The sequence below is a fragment of the Symphalangus syndactylus genome, chromosome 4, assembly GCF_028878055.3.
Source record: "Symphalangus syndactylus isolate Jambi chromosome 4, NHGRI_mSymSyn1-v2.1_pri, whole genome shotgun sequence".
Classification (NCBI taxonomy): Eukaryota; Metazoa; Chordata; class Mammalia; order Primates; family Hylobatidae; genus Symphalangus; species Symphalangus syndactylus.
The window spans coordinates 20,161,952-20,169,512 of NC_072426.2; the positions used below are offsets into that span (position 1 = coordinate 20,161,952).

A 7,561-nucleotide genomic window follows, 5' to 3' on the forward strand; every position below is an offset into this window, starting at 1 on the left:
AAAAAGAATAAAAACTTCCAATAAATAATCTAATGATGCATCTTAAGAAACTAAAAATGCAAGAGCAATCGAAACCCAAAATTAGTAACAGGAAAGAGATAATAAAAACCAGAGCAGAAATACATGGAAATGAAGTGAAGAAAACACTATACAAGATCAACAAAACAAAAAGTTATTTTCTGAAAAAATAATCAAAACTGACAAATTTTTATCTAGACTAATAAAAAGTGAAAAGACTCAAGTAAATAAAATCAGATACTAAAAATCAGACATAACAACTGATTCTGAGAAATTCAAAGGATCATTATTGGCTACTATGAGTAACTATATACCAATAAATTGAAAAGCCTAGAAGAAATAGTTAAATTCATGGAAACATACAACCTACCAAGATTAAACAATGAAGAAATCCAAATAAATAGAATATTTAGTTTACTTTCATTTTTTTCGCTTTCCCAGTTTCTTTTATTGATTAAATGCAGGAAAACAACCAAATAAAGTTTTCTTTGATATTTTCTTTTAAACTCACAAATGTCAAGATGTCAGTTTCTTTGGTACTCAAAATATTGGAAAACAATGGAAAATTTTCAGTAAGTTTCTATGATTAATTAAAAGCCCTCTTAAGTAGAACAGAAATATTCAGTGACTTACCTGGTCCTGTCTTCTTTTTTTCTAGTTTAATATAATCCACACAATAATCATAATCTAAAATCTAGAATAAACAAAAAGGCCATGCAGTAGAATATAGACTGTTATTCACGTTGGGATATTATTTAAACATCTAAAAAGCCATCCAACATTGACCTTTCTTGAAATAGATTTCACTCAAGAATGCATGTGAAACAAGTTCTTACCCAAACAGTAGAATATGAGGATTGTATATGAATAAAAAAATTTCTTTTTAAACTGTAGAATAGGGTTGCAAGAGTTCATCATATAAAACTTGGGGAAACCTTTTTAAAAAATAAACCCCTAAAAACTATTTTATAATATAGTTTTATCATGTTTACAGATTAATAGAAAATTTCCATGATAAGCAGAATAAGCAATTTATGCAACAATGGTACTATTTTATTGGTAAGAAAATATGCAACAGCAGAAATCGGCAAAAGCTGACTCAAGTGTAAAATCCCAGTGTGCTTTTTGTTAACAATTAGATTTTTCTGTTCCAATGCTTGTAGAAAGAAACTACAAAGCAATTATAATCTCTCAGCTGGCTTGTCTTCAGAAACAAGGGTATTCACCTTTGACAAGTGAATCATAGAAGCCACTTTCCATATTCTTTGGTTGCCTTAAAATAGGTTTTTTGTTCTCACGTTTTTGCTTTAATCAGGAATGGGTCAATTGCGTTTTGTCCTTGCCTTCCTTCTTATTTAGATGGCAGTTAGCAAAGATTTTGTAGTTGTTATTGTTCTCCTAATCTATTTCTTCGTAAATACCAAAAACTTCCAAATGAAAATCTATATGCCGCTATTACTTTAAAAGTGAAATAATGTCATTCCAAAGAGTGAAATTTCCTTTGTGAGTGATTTAAGACAATTTTTAAAAAGACAATAGCAGGTTATGAAAGGTACATAAGAAGCAAAGTTGTCTTTCCAAAATAAATGGTCTGAAAGAAAAGCAAAAGCGTGTGTTTAAAAAATCAAAAGCAGCCGTATCAAGATGTAATCCAAATATTCTATGGAGTCTAATCTGAAATACCGTGATGAGGTTTTGTAGAAATATGCTTTTGAGGGACACTCTTAGGAAATTAGTGGACTGTTGTTTTGTTTTATATTTTGTATTTGAATCATTAAATCATTGAGAAACAAGTGAAGTTAAACGTATCAGAGAATACTACAAAATAGAATAAATTTAAAACATACAGACACAACAAAATATGTTTTAAAATATTTATACAAGGTCAAAAGAAAGATTTCCTATTAAGTAAAATTTTTAAAAATTACCCAAAAGATGAGTTTACCAATAAGCATAGAAAACAGAGATAGAGAAAAAAAAGCTATAACAAAATTACTACCAGAAATAATGCAGGAACCGGATTTTTTCAGTGAGTTAAAAACAAACAAACAAAAATTGATGTGAAAGATACTTCTTATAATATGTAAATTCATCTAGAGTATAAAATGATAGAAAGATGTAGAAAATATTTTCACCATTATAAAGTAGATTTGAGAGCTTGAAACAAAAACAAAACTAGAGATAGTCTTTTATAAAAATTAAAAGTATGCAAATAAAATTAAATCCAACTGCATACTTTAGAATGAGTTATAATGCAAAATCTCAGTATTTTATTAGAGAAAAACTTCATTACTTTCCACAAAATGGATAGTTAAAAATTTTACATCCATAGATGCTAAAAATATTTTAATGCAAGAATGGGAAGAAGATAGATTGATAGTTACACACATACATACATATATATTCTTTTACATATATTTCTTTATGCACACATACACACACATATTCTTATATGTAATCCAAAAATATATACACACATATATATATACACATATACACAATGTAAAGCTATATACATATAATACCTTATATCTACATAGTATGTGCTAAATTTGAAAGGTGAATGACTAAAAAGTTACAAAATATTATAAACTCATCAAAGTGAGCTTGACTATTTGCAGAAACATTTCAATGGGATTTCAATAGAATTCAATAGAATGGACCATTCAGTAAAAATATGAACTTGGACAAGGGACTTTTACAAATTATCTGAGAAAATACATGGATAGAGGGGACAAGACAATTCTGAAAAACTGAAAAGGAGATTTATGTTTCTTTTAGAGAGTTACATATTTTTATAGAGGAAAAAATAACTAAACTGATGTGATGTTTCTGAACAAATAGACAAAGTATTGGAATAGGCCAGAAAGCCTTAAAATATTCTTTATTTATACATAAAACTAATATTTATAAAGAAGGATTCATCAATACATGGAGCTGGAGTAATTATTTATTTTTTAAAAAATTACCTGAGCACAAAAATATAGTCCAGATGGATAAAGTACTTAAGAGCAGAAGGTAAAACCATAAGAAAGTAGAGATAAGTATGATTAATTTTTTATCTAACTTTCTCAGCTTAATGGGTAAGAAAATAAATACATAAAAATTGATAGGTAAATCTAGTTCAAACTTTGAAATGTTCTCTTTAAGATGTAATACAAATTATTTGAAGAAACTAAAAATCTAGAAAAAATTGTGTGTTATATATAGTTAGTATATTTGATACATAAAGAACTGTTATTACACATTAATAAGAAAATTACGAAAATCCAGATAGAGATTGTGAAAGGCAGTTCATAAGGGAAAAGTAAAAATTGCTAAACTTTGATTTTAAAATTACTATTATACAAACATATAAATTAAACATAGTTTGTATTTTTTTAAATTAAAAAGAAAAATTATAGTTTTGGTGTAGTTGCACTGAAACTGGAAATATAGTACCCTGCCCTTAGAAATGTAAACTACTAGAACCTTTCAGGTAAGAAATACAATCTCCAGTTATCAAAAATGTAAAATTGTTCATACCTTTTCTGAGCATTTGAATCTTATCCTAAAAATAAAAAAAGAAAAAAGAAAGAAAATAATATAACAGGATCTTTATCCTATATTATTTGTCATAATACAGATAAGCAATAAAATGTTCAATCAGAAAATTATAGTGTATCCACATGAAATGTGAGGTACATATTATAGATCATAGTCTTTAAAACAGTACGGAAGGATAAACACTATAATGCAAAAATTTTATATACATTTATACACATCAAATATAATCCTCAAAATTATATATATCATCTCAAAAATGTGTACATACATATTTATATTTGCATGTAACTAGAAGTCTACCTTATTAGAGTATCATAAATTAACTGAATAATATAATAAAGTATACTATTTTCTTGTTAAAATTATCTCAACTTTGGAAATTTTCTACATTAATATATTACTTTTGTAATCAGAAAATGTTATATGATATTGCTTGTTTTTATGCTTGTGGCTATTATTCTCTTTCCAATATGGCATTAACTTTGCAGAAAATGATTTGGCCTATCACAGGATGGTTAGAGAATACAGTGCACCTGTTATGAGCAATATTTTTCTACCACTTGGCTAAAGTGCTCTCGTTGGTCCAGTGGCTTTCTGACAAGAAATTGAAATGATTTTGAAATGACATTTGGCTGTGGATAGAAAAAAATATAAATTTCTGGTAGATAACAATCATATTTAAATAACCAGTTTTCCTCTTTTAACATATTAAAAGTTTGCCACCTCCAATCTTTCTAAAAGTTGAAAATACTATGAATTAATATTTTATTTAAGCAAAAATAAAGTTCAAGATTTCTAACAAGGAAGTTGGAGAGAATACAAACTAGGCTGTCTTTACATAAAATTCTAATTAACTGTATTTCTCTTTTAGTGAGATTCATTTATTAAAAATTCCAAAATTTCTTTAAATGTGGTTATTTTGGCATAATTTATAATTTTCTCTGTTTTCAAGTTTGTGTATACTCCAAAATATGCAATTTAAATTCCAATGTAAACAAAGGTTTAGCTGATTGTATTGTTCAGCATATCTTAGTTTTGCTATACTTTATGACATTCTTGAGTGAGTGTTTTGTTAACTATATGTATATATGTGTGTGTGTGCATGCATGTGTGTGTTTGTAGTTTTGACAAAGTGAAAAATTAATTTGAAATGTCTGAAGTTGTTATATCTATTTATAAAATAAATGCAAATACCATGTCATCCTTAAAATTAATATATGTAAAGCTCACAAGATATTGGGAAATGTAAGTCAATGCTTCATCTGTTCCAATTCAAAAGACTCCTTCTTCCAACCTCAAACTTCCAAACAATAACAATTACAACAATATGCATGTAGCTAAAACAATGCAAATATCACTTATACAAGTATAATTTTGCTTTTCTTTGTCTCCATATGTTGTTAACAAAAATTTCAACAGTTAATGCCATCTTCTTCAAGTTCAAATTCTCATAGTGTTTTTATTCCTCCTCTAGTTATTGCTTTTGGATATTCTCTAAACTATGAACTAAAAACTGTTAAAACTAGCCACTACCTACATACCCTGCATCTAAGAAGAAAGGAACAGAGAAAGGGAACAAATATAAACAAGTTAAAATCACTTAAATCAGATCGTGACACTGAAAGGGTACAGATGTGAGTAGACACCACAGCTCATGAGTACACAATCAAGTCTATGTGCTAGCACATTCTGAGGACCTATCCGTACTCTAGGCCTTCAGGACTGATATAGTTTGGCTGTGTCCCCACCCAAATCTCATCTTGGATTGTAGCTCCCATAATTCCCACAGGTTGTGGGAGGGAGCAGTGGGAGATAATTGAGTTTCCCCCATTCTGTTGTTGTGGTAGTAAATAAGTCTCATGAGATTTGATGGTTTTATAAGGGAAACCCCGTCCAATTGGATCTCATTCTATCTTGCCTATTGCCACGTAAGATGTGCCTTCCACCTCCCTCCATGATTGTGAGGCCTCTTCACCACGTGGAACTGTGAGGCCATTAAACCTCTTTTTCTTCGTAAAGTTCCCAGTCTTGGTTATGTCTTTATCAGCAGCGTGAGAACCATTTAATACAAGGACTTACCTTACGTTAGGATAGAATGGCTCTGAACAGTCGCTAAGCCTTGTCTATTATGGACTTCACTTCACCTCCTAACATTACAGATAATGTCAGCCTCCTTCAGTTCAAGGTCCGGGCTTTTGCCAGGCCCCACATAGTCTATCGGCCCCAGTGCCCAGGTTCATTACAAATAAAACTACTAAATCTCTGACTTTTCCGAAGTTAGTAAGAGGGGCTGATTAACACAAGCTGGAAGAGAGGGGCTGTTATCTACCCATTGGTTGAACTTTGACTAGTGAAAGAAAGGAGAGTGTGAAGTATCCAGTAGATTGATTGCATCCCCTTCCTGCCTATAACGGACCATTCCTAGAGGTAATGGTTTTATATGGTTTCTCTAAAAACTCCCTTGACCTAGAAATCGCTGGGTTCTTTTAAGAAACTTGGAAAGTTATAAAATGCACTACTCTTTCTTTGCTTCTTCTTTCTGACTCATTTCTCTTTTTTTCCTTTCACTATTGCTTTCCTGGAATTGAACACTCATCCCTAAAACATTACTATATAAACTGTGCCTTCAGCTGTACTTTCTAGAGAACCCGAATTAAGACATTATTTTTCTGCTGCTGTCAGAAGGATACTTCTGATATTTATGCTTTCATTCTCCGTTAATCATTTAGTATTTTATTTTCCTTCATCAGCCAACACTGCAGGCAGTTGAGGCTTTTTCCATGGTGAGGTAAATCCAGCTATGATTTCTGAAGAATAGAATTTATTGGTGGTCCTACCTGTATGACGTTTCTGCAGTCTCTGAGGTTTCCGATATCTTCCAATAAATTTAACTCCTATATGTGTCAGACTAGGAGGCACCCAAGATAAGACCTTGGGGTCTAAATATACTACAACCCCACCCCCAGCAAACCTGTTTCTCCTTGATAATCAAGATCGATACCTTCTATTTTGCATCTTTGACCTGCAGCATGAAGAGCTTGAAATGGACAAATGGCAATTTGAGACTCCAATTCAGTGAGACCATTGTAGGGTCTTCTGATGGAGTAACTTATCCTTGTGTTCTAAAACTTCTTGTCCAGTCACTAAGACAGGCTAGCAGGACACAGAAATGGAAGAAAGGAAACACCCTGTGAAGGTTTCATTAGCTGTGAGAGCAACAGTTGTAACACACACTCTGGCCTGATTCAGAGAATATACACACTTCACATTGGATAGCAGTCTAATTTATTAGATGTTACCTGTGGTCTTACTTCCATTCAGTTTTCAGACAGTTTCAACTCTCCGTAAGGCCACGTGGTTCTGTGGGATAAGGTACACGGTAAGACAGTAAATTCTATGATTTTTAGGCCATTATCTCAGTTGTGTCCACATAAAATTAGTAATTTGGTCAGAAGCAACATTGTAAATAAAGTGTTATGTAAGCCCGGAGATGGGGTTGCTGGCAGGAATGGAAGAAAAATCCTAATCCAGAGTAAATGCCTAGTCTAGTTTGAAAAAACTTTTATCCCCTTCATGATGGAAGAGGCCCAATATTTTAATCCAAAATCTGTGGTTGGCTGGATCATCAGAGATTAACACATTTAGGTTTGGTCTCTTTCACTGGTTCTGGCAATTTAAATATTCAGCAGAGGCGAAAGCCAGTAAGCTGTGGAGCAGGGAAGTATTTGTTGCCACATAGCAGCTGACTCTGCCAGCAAGATTGTGGAGTTTATTGGCCAAGCAGTAAGGAAGCTTGGAAGAGAGGCCAACTGAGAACCACTAGAGAATCGAGAGTCCCAACTAGTTTTAGTGAACATTCACATTTTACATGTTGCATAATATCCTCACACTCTGAATCCATTTCAAAACTTCCATCTATATACTTCTTTCTAAAACATCCTAGTAACCAATCCCAACATACCAGTTTTTTTCCAAGTTCTTCTCTGTCCAAACAATT

The 7,561-nt window shown here is 31.6% G+C and overlaps 1 long non-coding RNA gene across 1 annotated transcript; it reads right to left on the reverse strand.

The window, feature by feature from the left end:
- Nucleotides 1-653: 653 nt before the first annotated feature.
- Nucleotides 654-7,024, reverse strand: LOC134736452 (uncharacterized). Its single transcript, XR_010120459.1, has 3 exons — nt 6,864-7,024; nt 3,544-3,568; nt 654-712 (listed from the first exon to the last, which is right to left on the reverse strand). It is a non-coding gene; the product is annotated as an uncharacterized lncRNA (long non-coding RNA).
- Nucleotides 7,025-7,561: the final 537 nt, after the last annotated feature.